Genomic DNA, 17,582 nt, shown 5'->3' on the forward strand with positions numbered 1-17,582 from the left:
TTAACATAGCTGATTAGATTAAATATGTAAGTTAATAAAGCAATTTTTATTTCATGTGGATTTCCTGTTCTAAATTTTTCTTTCCAAAATGAATCAATTTTATCCTTGAATCTTATTTGCACTCAAGTTCAAAGTTGCACTTACATTCACCAGAAGAACTTATTGCAAGCCCAGCTACACACACACACACACAAATACACACACATATGCATGCACACACAGAACTGTGCTTCACTGGACAAAAGATACCAAATGAGAAAAGGATAAGTGCTGAGCCAATCTAGGGCTATAGCTCTTCATCTCCTCATTGCCATGATTGCCTCTTCCATGACCAATCTCCTCATCCTTTCTGTGGCAGACAAATGCATTTATTTTAAGAAAAGAAAGTAAATTGTTCTATTTTCTCTTTTATTTTCTCAGCATTCACATTTTCCTCCAACCTGGGGTGCACCTTTTGGATCTTCCAACTCATAATGAACTCATACTCATAATTCTATCATTGCTATCCTCTAAACCTCAGCCTGTTTGTTATCCATTTAATTTGTTAAGCTGTATGTTGCTCAGACATCACTATATCATCATCCCATACTGTGTGCACTTTTATTATCGCTGGTAATGCAAAACCGTTGTACTCTGTTATAAGCATGTTAACCAGTGTCTTTACTGGTAAAATAAAGCTTTTGCAAGCTGTAACTATTTGTTACTGAAAAGGTACTGAGTCAAACTTTTGTAGTAGTGTCGTATAACTAGTAAATACAGGGCAAATTTTGCCAGTGCCGATGCTGACACCAATACCGAAACAAATTCTTAACAAATTTTAATGATCACTAAATCACTTTCCACAATAATTTTTTAACACAGCAAAACACACCTCTCAGCTTTTCCACGGCTTTTCAAAGCTTGAAAAGCAATTTTGGGGATTTTTTTAATGTTCATATCTCTAAAGGTTCCAAAATTTTGCATAGTGCATTTTTGAGGTTTATTTTTTTCATTACCAAGAAAGTAATCAATACGCTATCAAAATGCTAGTATTGATCCAATACTAATACCAGCATTGGTATTGATACTACTGATGTTTGGATCAATGCTCCCATCTCTAGCAGGTTGTCTTCTTTTGAAACACAGCTAAGTCTCAACCATAATCTGTCTTTAAGCTTGAAACCTCTTAAAAAAAGCTAATTAACCTTATTGCCACACATGATATATTAACAACATTAAAAGATAGATGATTGTGGACATAGTCTAATTTGGCATTTTCTTTATTTGCTTTGCTTTTTGTTCATATTGTGTCGTAAAAGTGAATTTGGACTGAACTGAATTAATTCAGCCCAAGTGAAGAAGAGAAAGTGGAGATAGAAAACACATGTTTAGATTAGCAGACTGGAGAGAGTCCACAGAAAAGAGATGAAAAAAAGAGTAGGAGAGGGAAAGTTCATCGGTCATAACACAGCCCAGCTACACATTCCAGAGTAATTGAGCGGATGATTAGTTTTACAATCAGCAACACAACACCAGCTGTCTGAACACAAAACTATATAAATACAGAGATGAGGATGGTTAGGAGAAAAAAGAAATGGAAAGTAAAGCATATGGTAGTCATAATCCCTCATCACATCCTCCTCACTGTTTTTTTGCTTCCCTTTTCCATTCAAACATTTTTTCCTCACTTCCACAAGTCCGCTCAGTGTCTACAAATCACTGGGGTAATTAGAGCTAATTTGCCCTCCTTGAACAAGTATTACGGGTGTTAGGGGTATTAGCGAAAGGCTCAGCTTTCACCGTTCTGTTTGTGTCAACAGGGCAGCCTAATGAAGCGTGCTGGGACTGTCGCAGAACACTTGTCCTGCTGATTACACTTGATTTACCAAGTCCTCTGTGTTTCAAGTGATACCTGATTCCTGTTTAACAAATGACAAGGAACACCCAAGGAGCCGGGAACCTCGTGTTCTGCTTCTCAAGCCTTAGTACATTTATTAACATTGGGTTCAGATCAATATTTGCAGTAAAATATTTGCAGTCTTTCCTTCTTAACTGCCAATTATTTCCTTAATGCAGCAGGTTAAATGAACAAGCCACGTAATGGAGGTTCGAACACGACTAACATTAAAATTCTATAAGCTTTCTCATCAAATTTAGATTGGATTAGATCATTACAGCTTAATTTAATTTTGTTTAGATTCGATTAAACTCTAATGATACCATGGAGAAGAGTCACAGCAGTACAGAGAAGGTAATATGTAACTGCTGAAGGACAACAGCGCAGCGAATGCCCAAACATGTAACATTTTCTACTCACTTTTTTTTAGAAAAGGTTGCAATGAGGCGTTTTCACATTATTACTCAAGAAACTTTGGTTTAATTGGCTGTCTTTGAAAAAGAAAACATTTTAAAACTGTACTAATTAATTGTTTGTCCACATGCGGGAAGGATAATGGTGAAGTTGCTGATTGAAAAAAAATGGATTTGGCCGCTATGAGTACTCACCTGTTTCATAACATTGATCATCATTTGAACACATACCTAATGATTAATGCATTTCCATATGAAATGTAAATAATGTTGCAAACACTGGTGTTTTTTACAGAAAGCGGGAAGTGTTACCATGTCAACCAGGAAGTCAAAGTTTGAAAAGTTGGGTAAGTCCTGTATTTTATCCTAACCATGATTCAAATCCTAAATGAAAATCAATAAATAGATCACAGGGCAAGATCAACATTTGTGGCTGTTTATAGCGTACAACAAGAACGCCCACCCGTAACACTGGCCAGCAGCATTCCTGTGTTTGCCCACACACAGGGAAGCCAATATTCGGAAATCTGATAATAGTTCTCTCAAATTTCTTTTCAATATTAAAAAAGTAGAATGAAAAAAACAAACATTGACATATAAAGTAAAAGTAAAAATAAATATATATTTAAGTTTGCTACCAGTAGAGTTTCAAGGGGCTCTGACACCAACTGTTACCATTAGTGACACTTGACGTGGCAGTAAACTAGTAAAATAATAACTTTAACTGCTATATTTTAAAAAAACAAATAAAGGTTGGTACAATGTTTGCAAAAGGAAAAAAATAAAATAAAATACAATAATAATCAGAGGCAAAGGCACTCCATTCATAAAGACCAAAGTAGGAGCAGCAATAGCCTGTGTCTATAAGCTCCAGCGTGGATAATGTGCCAGCAACCACAGAGGCCAGTACATAGCTGTCATTCCTGTGTTCACTGGAAGCACATTTAGCAACCAACACCTGTTTCCCCTGCTTAGTCTCCACTGTAAGCTGCTCCAATACAGCCCCGCCTGCATCTAGAGGAGTGAGGATTCAGCTCATACTCAACAATTCTGCTATTTGTGGAATGCAGCTATGATACTATTTTTATTGCCATCGCTTACAGTTAGACAAGCATTGGCAGCAAATCATTCAATGACAGTTCAACACTTTGCTCTGGAACCTGTATAACATTCTATAAAAAGCAAATACTGAGGATTGATTGCTCTGTAAAAATAGCTCATATTTACTTTTCATTTCATTCACATTCAGGTTAATAAACACAGGTGTGGGTGTGGATTAGTAGCAGTTCCATACAGGAATAATTCATGTTTTGAATGAGTTGTTGCAGCAGTCAATACAGTTCACAGGAAAGGGGAATGTTTTCCAAATGAAGAGTTAGACAGTTTTTAACCTGATTAATCTGCATACATTCAGATATAAACTAATCTAAGGGATTCGATTAAGGAAAATTGCATCATTTGCATTTTATCAGCCATATTTCCGGTTTTACACACCATCCTTTCCAAATTAACACAGTACACTGATTAGTACTGCAGAGAAATAACTGCAGACGTCACTGATATTGAAGCTTTCTTTTCGAACAATGCAGATCAGAGGTCAGCTTGGGAAACTTGGATTTCTTAAGGTAACAGGGCAAATGCTTATTGAAGAGCATTGCTCAAGTAAAGCATTATTCAAGTGGAGTGTTTTTTATCCAGTGGCTAGGTTACTGGTCAGTCTTTAGAGTCTCACTATAATCTTAAACTTACACTCTGTCTGTATGCCACACTTTTTACTAAAATCTGTACCCATTAGTTTTGTCAAACACGTATTTAGGTCAACGCAGCTTTGAGCTTTCAGCTACAATCTATCACTGACTTGTCAGTTTGCTAATTGCTACCATCTACATAAAACGTCAAAAGCTAATCATATTTTATAAAGAACGTTCAAAGAAAAATATCTTGAGGCATTTTATCAAGAGCAATGACACAACCCTTTGATTTACATTACATTAATAAAAAGCCTTTTAAATGTAATAAAGAAAAATACAGTTCTGAAAAGAGTCCTCAGTAATAGCAGACTATAAATAGCATTTAACTTAAATGCATAAAATGACAACAATTCCACACAAATTCTTCTGTTTTTGTGCCAAGTCATCTGAAAAGAGCCTGAAAACACACAGTTACTCAGCAGTGAGGAATCCTTTGCTTTCCCACCTGCTTGTCAGTCATCCAGGCTTCTGTTATTTGACCCTACCTGCTGCTACTGTCCCATGCTCTCCATAATGACCATACCACACATACCAGAGCCACACAGGGGCATTCCTGCTCCATTGACCCAGATTGTTTCTTACTTCCTAGCTGTCAGTGGAAGCAGCTTTCCACTGAAGATAAAAGCAACTAATGGATCGATTCCCAAAGGAGATGTAGCGTCACAACAAAGGCTGGAAGAATGTGATGATAAATATGCAATTATTAAAGGTTTGTTATGATTTTAAACGTTTCCAGTGATCCATTTTTTCCATGAGTTTCAGCTTTTGGAAAGGGATCATCTACACAGCAAACATTAAATGAAAACCCCCAGTATGAGGGTAGCATTTTTAAATGATTGGTGGCTAGAGTTAGCTTTTTACCCTGCATTATGTCTTTGGAGTAGACACAGCAATGAATGAATGATTAATGATTTTGCTTATGATGATACGTTTGCCCTGTGATGGACTGGCAGCCTGCCAGGTTATCCTGCCTTTCACCCAATGTCAGCTGGGACAGACTCCAGCCCACCGCGGCCACGAATAAGTGGTTAAAGAAAATCGAAAATGGATGGACAACTGGCTGGATGGATGAATGGATGGATTTCAATTGCATCAAGCTGCATAATGACAACAGGGGCACCAATTAGGATTTAGAGTATTGTTAAGATTTTATGATATTGTGTGAAAACTTTCCAGCCAGTTTACTTTGCATTTATATATTTAGCTAGGGAGAATAAGGACACCAGCATTTCCTTCCACAATCTCTCTAAAAACAAACATAACAAATATATACAATATATTCTACTTATCATTTATTCATCAAGAAAACTTTATATTTTGCCTGAACTAAATAGATATTCTTACAATTTTTGACCAAGAATTGAATTTCCAGTCAATTATCAGAAAAAGAGAAAATATCCAGTGAGCAGAGATTCACTGAATTGTTGAGATGGGAGTGTCCAGACTGCTTTGAGCTGATAGGAAAGCAACAGTAAAATTAAATAACTACTTGTTAAAGCAAGGTATCCATAAGAACATCTCTGAACACACAACACATGGACTACAGCAGAAAAAGATCACACTAAGTGTCACTGCTATCAGCTAAGAATGGGAACCTGAGGCTACAATTAGCACGTGGCTAACCAAACTTGGCTGATCTAATGCCTTGTCTGAGTTTCTGACCCTACCATCTGAATTTTGTGTAAACAATACGAAAGCATTAATCCATCCTGCCTCGTATCAAAGATTCAGGCTGCTGCTGCTGATGGTGTAATAGTGTGTGGGATATTTTTTGGCACACTTTGACTTGCTTAGTGCCAACTGAGCATTGTTTAAATGCCACAGCCTACCTGAGTATTTTTGCTGAATATGTTCATTCCTTTATGACCACAGTACTGATGTTCTGGTGGCTGCTTTCAACAGGAAAATGCTGTAATGAAAAACGCTTAGAGCTACTTAAATGCATTTCAGAGTTACTACATTTTAGATCCAATAGAGCACATCTGGATGGATGTGGAGCCAACAAATCTGTTTAAATCTACCATGTCAGGATGGACCAGTATGGACATCTCTGAAGAATGTTTCCAGCACCTTGTTGAATCTTAACAACCATCAATTAAGGCAGTTTTGAAGGCAAAAGGGCTTCAATACTAGCAAGGTGTAGCTATTAAAGTTCTCACTGAGTGCAATATTAACAAGTTATTTTGCCCAACTTTTTGAGCTTATCCCTGACGTCCCATGTAGCTTGGAATTCAGTTAATGCACCTCTAAGACATTCTTTTTGTGTCTTGTTCTCTCCTTATTTAATCCAATGTTTTGGAACATATATATCTTTTGCTTATGGATGATTATCGTTATCTTCTATCTGCTGTGACACCTCCAACGAGAAACATTCAGTATGAAAAATAAACATAAAACTATTTATTCTGTTAGCACCTTTCTGGAAATCTCTTAAGTTTCACATTTTTTTAGCACACTCCATATTTTAGATTACATCAATACATGTATCGTTTAATTTGTAGGAATCACAAATGTACATAAATGGTGTTGCAGTATGCGCCTGTGTGAGGGATTGTGTGTTTTTATGTGTATGCGTGTGAGCATGTCAGTAGACAGTGTAATCTGAGGGATAACATGATGCTTATCCAGCTGATCCCTCACCACCCCGGGTTCTGACAGATTGACACTCATCATTCTCCACATTACCTTTGCCTAATTGGCAGGTAATTCTCCTCTCCCCTACTGGCCGGCTGCTGTCACTTTGTATTGTCCGTGTACTCTACTACTACCCCTACTGTCTGGCTCTTTATCCTCCAATCTTACCAGTCACCCAGTAGACAAAGAGTCACTCAGCAGGACCTCTTGTCTAAGCCCAGAAACCCAGTGTGCACTGTCACTGTAAACTGGGGAAGTGAAGTTGGGAGCTTCCTCTTTCATGGTAACCCCCATGCTGGGAAGATCTCCACAGGGCTGACAGGAGTGCCGGCCCCAAATACTTTCAACCTGTCACCAACTACTCCTTCCAAAAATCATGAAGTATTGTAAATACAACAATAACACAGATTTAATGGCTGACATGTGTCTTTATTGAGGAGTGTTCGTCATGTCTTACCCTCAGTTAGAGACCATCAATTAAAAATCACGTCAATGTATTTACAACAAGAAATATTAATGTGTTTAAATGATTTTGTAGGTGTTTTCGGTTTCATTTGGTTTGCTAGAAGGAGCGCCAGCAAACACCAATGACTGTGTTTTCTATTCTGATGTTAAGAAAACACAGGGTTTCTCTCTCACTGCCGCATATCCCAAGTTAATCCCCACACATCCCAAGTCTTTTAACGTGTTAAGCCTGTTCTCATTCTACTTCACAATCTTAAACATACAAACACGTGGATTTCAGCTGTACTGTAGTCCCCAGCCTGACAGTGATTGACAGGTGTTTGCAGAGCCACACTGGATAGTCAGACATGAGACATATGGGAGTCCCACCCTCCTGTCATGTCCACCTTCCCATGAGTCCTTTGTGGCTGAGGTGCAGGTGGCAGGAGCAGTCAGGAGCTTGTCAGAGCAACAGGAAGAGGCTAGCACTCTCACACGCACACAGATTCCCTCTCTCTTACAGCACCAACCGTCAGACACACTCACTGTCAACCCCCCTGTGAGTATGTCAGCTGTCATTAACTTCCCAGACTTCCAGTGTGCAGGGGAGCTTCCCCTTTGTTCCCTCCCACTCGCAGGTGACTTTCACTAGGGGCTGCATGCTGGGAATGCCCAGACTCTGTGCTGGGAATATTGGACCTGACAACCTAAACAGGCAAAGGCAGGAGAATGAAAATGAAAGAGAGGTCATTTCTGTATGTATGTTTATAAAACACTGCATATATATTATTGGTATATACGTTTGTGCCCATTTGTTTTATTTTATCTTCATAGTTTAGGGTTTTGTTCTTAATATTTTTAATATGATAATTAAAAATGCAAGGTGTCTGTTATTTTTTGTATTTCCGTATTTTCCCTATATCCTGTAAAAGCTGTCGGCTTTTATACGTGTGAATGTGTGTGTATGAACGTGTATGCATGTTGAGGGACAGCATGCATGGAATGTGTGTGATATAAAGGCTCTCTCCTCGTGACACAATGGCGTCTTTGACAGGCGGGAGAAGGGAAGGCTTTGTTTGGTGACACCACAGAGTGTTGTGAATGCCCGACATAGCTGCCATTCCTCTCTCTGTGTCGTCCGCCAGACCACTGGCTTATCAGGGATTCCTCTGCTCTCGATCTGCCCACGCACACCCCCAGTATGTGTGCAAGTGAGGGAAAGAGTTTGTGGCACAGAGTTGCTAACACCAACAAGGAAAATGCTAATGAGCCATGGAACAGAACAGACTTTCTGTTAGATTACATATCTCAACACAACTGGATCAGTTTGGCTGCTAGAGTTTTCAGCAGTCTTAAGTAGATGGCTAACATGGGTTTGTATTGTGCTTTTAAACAAAAGAACTCAAAAACAACTGGTTACTGGTAACAAAGAAGGATAATAATGATTATAGTAATGGTGATGTAGGGGCTGATTTCTTGAATAAGTGGTGTTGATGGTACACGTGTCAATGCACACAACACCATTCATTTTTGCTAAATTCATAACAAAAGATGCAGTTTGCACATACAACACTTAGGAAAATGATTCAGTCACATAAAGACTTATCAGGCAAGGTGGAGTGTCCAAAACTGTAGGTCTACCTCGTGCAGCCAAAACACCTCTGAACCCTTAAGGTCAGAGGTGTCCTTACTTTGGTTCCTGTGTTTTTTGGTAGGGCCTTGCTGAAGTGGTTGTGGTGAATCCCAAAGATGCTTGTTCTGATAGGGATCTGCAGAGCTTGGAGGCTGGGTAAATGAATATATACAGCCATTGTTTTCTTCTTGTCCAGTTCAGGATTGCAGTGGTGCTATGGTCTATTCCATTTGTCATGAAGCAAAGGGTGGTGCAGATCCTGGACAGTTTGCAAGTCCATGGCAGGGCTACTATATAGAAGCATACAGCAATTGGTATTCACATTCACATTTACAGCCAATTTAAAATAACCAGTTATCCTAACAAGCATGGCTTTGGACTGTGGGAATACGTAAAGGTTTCAGAGACAACATGCAAATTCCACATGGAGGGACCCACTTCTCTCTCGGACAACTTCTTTTTTAGCTGCTGAGGAAGAAAACACAGAAAAACGTGACACGATGCAGTGACACCAAGGCATCTGTTTGGTTAAATCTGGAAGAATTGATCACTTGGCATGGATTCTCTTAAAGAATAATTTTATTGCCAGGTAAACAATACTCAGAATTACAATATTTAAAACTGAATAATTTTGCGAAACCCAAGTATCCCAATGTGAGCAGACTTCCCTGATTGAAAAATGATTTGGTGGGCTTAAGCTTGAAAGGTCATCTCTTTATTCATATAGTCATGGTTACACAGGTAATCCTTGGTTCTGCATGCTTTCCATTATCAGACTTGCTTAACTTCAAGGACAGACTGACCTCTTGGGCTGGTGGGCAGCTGTGCCTTCTGCTCTTTTTGCCAAACCAATAATCTAGTAAAATACATGAAAGCAAGTCAATAAAACTTCATTTTTGAGCAGTGATTGGAGAAACGGTACTGAAGACTCAACTATTCAGGCAGGTTGTTCCAAATTTCAGACTTTCTTCCCTTATTTTCCATCTAATGCTTCTCTCTCATCACTCTGTTTATCTAATAGCCAGGCTGTGAAATAGTATGTTGCTGAGAACATCATTCTTCTTTCTGGTGTCAGTAATCATGCAGTTACTTCCAGCTCTCACACAAACATAGCAGTTTCTGCCAAGATGCCTGATCCTCATCTTAACACTGGTATGGTGCCCACATGTGCAGAAGTTGGCCAGTTTATGCACATAAACTCACACACGCACACAGCTGTATATCTGCATTTCCATGCCAGGGGTTGTGTTTTATGTGTTTACATGAGGTTTCATGGACGTAGCAGAGGCTTGGCAGCAGCAATGCATCAGCAGTTTTGAGTAGAATTAGACCAGTTTGCGCAATATTGTCCTTTAGAGTTATAATCCCTATTCATTTCAGGAAGTTTGAACTTCCAGATGGAAAATGCACATTTGTTTGTTTACTTCAAGTTTTTTTTAAATAAATTATATGAATACTACTACTTGCTAAACTGCTACATTAGGCTAAGAACTGCATCTTAAATGTCTGTCTCTAGTACACTTGCCCTTGCCTAGATCTTGAGCGATCACCTGGAAGGGTAGGAAATGCCCTCTATAATCTGTGCCATTGAAGTTGAGCTTTAATTAATATGTAAAATATAGGTGGCATAAAAAAGGACCTCACATTTGTAGCTTTAAGTCAAGCTATTTTTAAACAAGACACTGATTTTTGGTGGGGTGTTAGCAGGAGCACTTATTAACTCAAATTATGTGCTTCTAGATTAGAGGTGGATGATACATTTCTCATTGTTAGAGGGTCTCCATATTCAGCTCTCTGCACACATAAAATCATTTAAAATCTTTTTTTTAAGTGTCAAACAATGTGAAAGTACGATCCCCATAGAAAGACTGAAGTTGTAAAAACCTGTAATGTATGTATAATAAGAACATAATCACATATCTACTCCATAAATGAATTTTTCCACTTCTTGCCTCATACTGAGGTCAGTAAGAGCAGGATAAAACAACTGTGGTCAAAAAATGTCTGTTTTAAATAGTTCTATTTGAAATCCCATTTTAGAGAGCAAAATAGCTCTTTTACAAGCTTCCTGTTCCTCAAGTCTCAGTCCCTTATTTTTCTTTGTTTTAAGTTACATTTCATTGTTCAACCTTTAAAAAAAAAATAAAAGTAAAAATAGAAAACTTCAGTCTTATTGGATGCCAGTGCCAGTGTTTTCTCAGATGTGGGAGGTTGAGTTATTCTTGTCACTTTCCTAACACTGTGCCTTCAGGGAACAATTACGTTCCTTTTATGTTGTTGTAGCTTATTTCATCACACTCCTCCACTGCTCCTCCCTTTTAACCAGAAACATACACACACATACACGCACGCACACACGCGATAATATGAACACATATGGTCCATTAACTCTACCAGTCTCCCAGGAGCTTCTCTCGGTTCAATTGCAGCCATCAGGCTCATCAGGCAGTGCTGTGGGAATAATATTAACAAAAAAAAGAATTAGCCGTTCTGTCGGCCTCTTTCCCTTCTTTCAACATAGACACACACACACACTCGATCTCAGATCAAAGTATTCCCTTGCTTCTGCACTGTCCATGTTCTGTGTGTCTGTCTGTCTGTCTTTGTGCACTGTTTATTGTTGTCATTATTATCCCAAAGGTTTCATCTTGTGTGTCCAACAGGGCTACATGTGCATGTTTTAGGGCGCGCGAGCACATGGGAATGCAAAATAAAGGCGTCGCTGTAAGGTGTGTTTGGAAGCGTTTCCGTCCTTGTTTATCTATGCGTGCATGAGTGCGCTGCGTATTGGCAGACTTGCTGCTCCCACGTCCCTGAGAACGAGGCCAATCAGACTGGATAGACAGTTTATTTCCAAACACTAGCGTCTGGCCTGCTGCCTCACACACATTCCAATACATCCAGACAGACTTTCAGAAGCAGGAATTAAAAGGCATTGGAGTTGTTAAAACATGACATTCCCAAAAAAGGGCTGCTGGGCCCTGAGACTACCCAGAAACATCCCACATGACTTAACCCTGCAGGAATTACAGCATCGCCAGGGTCGCTGATGAAGGTTCTCTCATAGATACACTCCCTCTGCAATCCTTTACTCTCGCTATTTTTGTCCTTCAGCCTCTGTTTAATAATACTATCTCACATATTAAATAATCATCACTTGTAATATATGTTCTTTTGTTTGGTGTAGTCATGTTTTTAGGGGCTTCCTCAAGAGTACCTCTGCAATCGAATGAGGATTTCTGCTCAGAAGTCTGGAGAGTGCATCAGATTTTCTTTTTTAAGTGTCAGATTTGAGATTAGATTCTTAATCCAGTAAGTGATGTGGATGTAACAGCCTCCTTTCATCTCAGAAGTATCAGGCAGTGTGCCAATAGTATAGTAAAAGCAATAATCCCCTAACCCTTTAATTGTCTTCCTTCTGGAACATTTCCAAAAAAGGACATAAGATGGTTTGGTTTGATTTTGACACAGGGAAGTTTTTAAGATATCTGCAGGACTTGTTTCCTAAATTAATTTATGGGCCAGTGATAATTCTATACATCGGTCACAAACCTGGTCAGCCTGCAGTTAAATCTGATGAGGAGAGAAGGATGTACTTTACAGCTTTAAATTGAATGAGTGAATATTGAGCCCACAAGGGAAAGGAGTGGAGTCTCCCACCCTAACTCTCCTTATCAAATGTCAAATAGGCCTCCTGTACCCATGAAAATTTAATATCAATCTGAGAGCAGCTATTTAATTTTGTGGTTAGATTGGGTGCATTAAGATTGCTCCCTTATCAGTTGGTTTAAAACATATGATGGCTTAATCTGCTCAACTTATTTGGTCGCTTGTGGGGCAGTTGCAGAACTATGTCTAATATAGATAAAATCCACCCCCACCCCCCTTCCACCCCAGAAATAGGGTGGGATGTTTTATTAACCACTGTAAAAAACATAAGCTCTATTAGAGTATGATTAATGTTTATTAATTTTTTCAAATGATTTTCTGACATAAAAATCAGTCTTGTGCTTTGAGCCACTCCTTATTTCTTGATATTTTGATATATTCAGTATACTCACTTTTATTCTTAAGCAACCTTGTCCTTTCTCTAAGTAATCTTCACCAATAGTTCTCCAGGCTTCTTGAAGGACACCCAAAGCTCTTCTTTGGATGTTGGAGGTCTTTTGTTTTGTTCTTTCTCAAGAACACATTGCTTCAACAATCGTGAGGACTCTGGGGAGGCCAGTTCATGATTGATAGTGTTCCATTGTGTGTTTTTCTATCCAGGTATGCTTCCTTACTGCAGTAACAGTATGTTTGAGCTCATTGTCATACTGAAAAATGAAGCTGTGGCCGATCGCATCTCACTACATCTTTCTGCAATCACAATTCCATCAGTTTCAACAAGAGGCCCAACACTACTGACTGAAATGCACGGGCATGCACGTTTTACAGATGACAGTGGAGACTCACTGTTGTATTTCTCTTCTGACCTCCACTGTATATACTGGCAATGAGTTTACCCAAAAACTTCAAGTTTGGATTCATCACCTCCCAACACCTGTTGCCAATGATTACAGTTCAGTCTTGTGTCAGTTGCCATACGTCTGCCTTTTCTGCCTTCCTTAAGGAAAATCTTGTTTGTTTCCTTCCTTAAGGAAAACAGGAGATCCACTAAAACCGTTTCTGATGAGTTCTCGCTAAACAGAAAAAATTGATAAACTGAGGGGTCAAATACATCTCTAAGGTCACGTGTCAGGTCATTTCTCAGTTTTTTCCCCTGTTTCTTGCAGTCATGAATTTTAGATCCTCTTCATCTGTTGTCGATAGATTTTTAAGGCCTACCACTTTTTGTTTTCTAATCATCCCGTCTTCTCAAATCTTTGCAGGGCACACTTGTGCTTGAATGATTTCTAGGTCACTGTTGAGTGGCTTAATAAATCTTCTGAAACGAGTCAGGTAAAAGAAGCCAGTGTCCAAGGAAAAACTCTGACAGCCCTTTAGAAAGCCTGGGGTACTATTGCTCAAGTCCACAACAAAGTCAGGCTCCTTGGAAGCAAAATATAAAGAAATGTAGACAGGCTCATGACTTTTGCACAGTGCTGTAAACTTATCAGATATTAATGTCTGCATCAGGCGTTCAAAAACACTGGTGCACAACCACACTCACACACACTTAGAGGAATGTTTGTGAGTGGGAGTTGAGGTCAAACTTCACTATCACGGACTGTGTTGATGTATTCGGTTTCTATACAGGCTGTCTAAGGCAGGCTAGCTGTTTAACAGTGGCTCCATTCATTCTGCTGGAAAATAGGGCCACTGACACTTAAGGGCCTTTGACGCAACTTAAATGATCATTAAAGCATTTTAAAGGGGCCGATCACCTTCCACTCATCTCCTGCGTATGCTTGTGACGTTGCACATACCCACTTTGGGGTGAGGATCATTCAGTGTTGTGATTTGTTTTTTGTTTTTTTAAATAGGAATGATAGGACATTAATATTATTGTTTGTGCACGTGGTCGCTGATGGATAGGTAAATGAATATAAGAAAGTGATCTGCAAACATTATATGCAGATATATGCTAAATGTGCCCGCATTTTATTTGAAAAAATGATTCTTACTCCTATACACCGCTGACTTTTCCAAAGTATCAGTGGAAGTGCATTACAGCGAGAACAATGAAAGGCAGTTTCTCTGAAATACTGTAACATTCTGCCCGACTTTATCCAGATTTATCGTCACCTACTTTACTATAATCACTAAATCCCATTTCAGTTTCAGCACCATAATGATTAGACAAATGTAAAAGTCCGAATAAACTATGAATCCTTTGAATAATTAAAACATTTTCATGCATTTCCATTACAAAAAAGTGGCTATCGAGGGGCTTCCCCAGAAGTGGATTTACTTTACTTTTCCTCCTGGTTTCCTGAGAAACCAAGAGCCTTTTAGACTAAGTAAGGGGTAAACATTAAAATATTCATGTATCAATTAAATCTGTAGAAATTAATCTAATAAATATAACCTGACAAAGCTATTACAGGCTCTTAAATAGTAGAAGTTATTATAAGGATAAATCCTGCAGGGCATTTTATGGCTGCTGATTGCAGTAGTTCTGACAAATGCAAATGTATAGGGCTGGACAAGGAAGTAGTATCACTGACCCTTCTCAGCTATGAATAAATTATTTACTTTAATTTCAGTGTCATACTTTAGAAGTATTGAACTCTTTTTGTCTTAGATAGCTCGCTGCAGTTTTAAGTGATCTTTTGATTCCTTTTTTATGTAGATTAACATTTTCAAATTTGGGGACTGATCTTCAGTCTGCGAGGGTGGGAATATTTCAAACTTAGTCACAAAAAAACCCCAACATTGGTAAGATAAGATAGCCTCTTATGATCTGTCTCTATGACCAATTTAGAAAGTCAGTGGCCCCAACTTGTAGTGAGAGAGAAAGAGACACTTACTGTCAATTTCCGGCGGCTGGGCCTTTACCTGTGGGGCACAGTGGGAACGCTGTGAGGCCGGAAACTGCAAAGATAGCCATAAAGTTCAAGTGGAGTGTAAGCTTGGACACTGGGGTGAAAAAGAAGAGCCCAATGGCCAACTGGTCACCACCGAGGGGTGGGTTTGACTGCTCTGTGGAAATGGAGAATTCTTACAACCACATTCCTTAGGGAGTTTTGTGTTTAGTACTTTGGGTTTATGATACATGCCGACCATTCCTGCCTGACAAGCCTCCAGTTTGAGAACATTAGAGTTTCCTCTCTGCTTTTTGGGTTTCTTCCACTGGCTTTATTTGACATGTGACCTTCAGGGTGCATTGGAGTTGAACATGTTCTTATAGAGAACAATGGATCGCTCTTTCCAAGTTAAGAATGAGCTGCTGCTCAAAGTTGAAGAGCCATATCTTTCGGTCGTGTGCATGTTAGATGCTTATTCCAAGTCCAATTAATGTGAGAGCTGGGAGATGACTGAAAACACGCTGACCAGAGCATATGTATATGTTATTACTCCTCATTGACCCCTAACTTAGGCTTGGATAATTATCTAGGAGACTGAAGAAGTCATGCTTCTCCCACTGAAGAAAAGGCTACTTTTATGCATCAGTCTACTGCTACAGTATCTACTGGCCTTCACATTTTTACAGGCGTGTCCCTATAAATGTTTCAAAAAAATATATTTTTTAATATGGAAGAGCTCATAAAATTGCTTTGCTTGCCCTGGGTAGCAGTGTCTTGTCTGGGGCTCTCTAATTGCTCTGAGTCCACCCCCTGAACTGCAAATCCATTTTTACAGCTTGCATTAGCATACATAATACTGCTCTGTGGACTCAACGAGTCATGCCAATTGAAAAGCAATCATTTTCACAGCAGAGCACTGCCATCGCCACTTTAATTGAGTGTGAGAGTACTTGGGTGTCTATGTGCGTTGCCTTGTATCATGAGACGGGAGATAATTGGTTGTGCAATACAACACAGCAATATGTTGGTAATTCAATGATTAGAGCTGATTGCTTTTGTCTAGTTGTGTCCCATGGGGTGACACGTGTTTATGTTGGCCACATCTTTTCTTACTGTCTGCGCTATATCTGTTACTGCCTCACACACACACTCATTACACTCACCCACTAAAGAGAGAAATATTCCCTCCCAATAATAAATAGAGCCGCATGCTAAAACATGAGCTTGGAGAGTTCATACACTCTGCTATAATAAAGAGCAGAATTGTTCTTTATATGAGTGCCCCACTGTTTAGTGAAAATGAAACCCAATTATCGTATCTTGAGTGGGTCCCCAGAATTTCATGACTGCTCTTCATAAAATTTGTGTACAAACTGCTTGCTTCCATGAGAGCTGTTGATGTTAGAATATCCATAAATGGGGGGGGGGGGGGGGGGGGGGGGGGACTGTTTAGTGAATGTAAATGAATCAAAAGTGGACATTACTAAAGTACTGAGCACTTTTCTCCCAACTATGCAGTCTTTAACTTTCACAAACAAAAACTACTCATAAATTTACACGCACTACTGACTGCCTTATACAGTCTCTTTTTGGCCGAAATGGATAGAATACCGCTGAATGAAGAACGTCTATGATCAATTAATATAATGGGAAGAGTCATTTCCATACAAAGTGGACAAAGGAAAAAGCTCTAATGAAGATCTGTGTTATTATGCGTGCTGGCTAATTTCTCACAGCATCAAGCAAAAGCCTGCAGGGACAAAGTGACTGAATCAAGAGAATGTGTATTAATGGCGAAGGCTGCTAATTGGCCAAACAGAGAGAGGGGACATTAATCTTAAAGGCTATTTTAGACTATTCAAGTCTAAAGCAAACTTGGCACTGCCTAATGGCTAAAATCTAAACTGTGAGTCACAGGGGTACTTAAAGGGCTGCAGGAAGGTTAATCTGTGGAAATACACAATAAAGATTCTCTTTTATCTTTATTTTTTAACCTCTGCACTTTTATTGACTTTATAGTGATGCATTATGCATTTTTTTTAATTCTCACACCTTTATTACAAAATTGCAATTAAAAACCCACAGAATTCAACTGATATTTGTTATTCAGTCATCATATTTACTGAGCTTTAATTTCTTAAAGCTCATACAGTCAGATAGAAAAGAAAAGAAAACAATATGCAATATTTTTTGTTGTTGTTGTTTAAAAATGTAAAGTTTTGTATTGCACAGTGTCTGCTTTCGGTGACCTTTCAGGATTTTAGGGAATGCATGCAACAAAGCTATCACCGATAGTAATAATATAAAAGACAAATATTTATGTTGTGATAGCCGTTGAAAAACTGTAAATGAACTGTAAGTGAAAGTGGGATGTTTGAGTTG

This window comes from Rhamphochromis sp. 'chilingali', assembly GCF_963969265.1.
Source record: "Rhamphochromis sp. 'chilingali' genome assembly, chromosome: 14".
NCBI classification, from domain to species: domain Eukaryota; kingdom Metazoa; phylum Chordata; class Actinopteri; order Cichliformes; family Cichlidae; genus Rhamphochromis; species Rhamphochromis sp. 'chilingali'.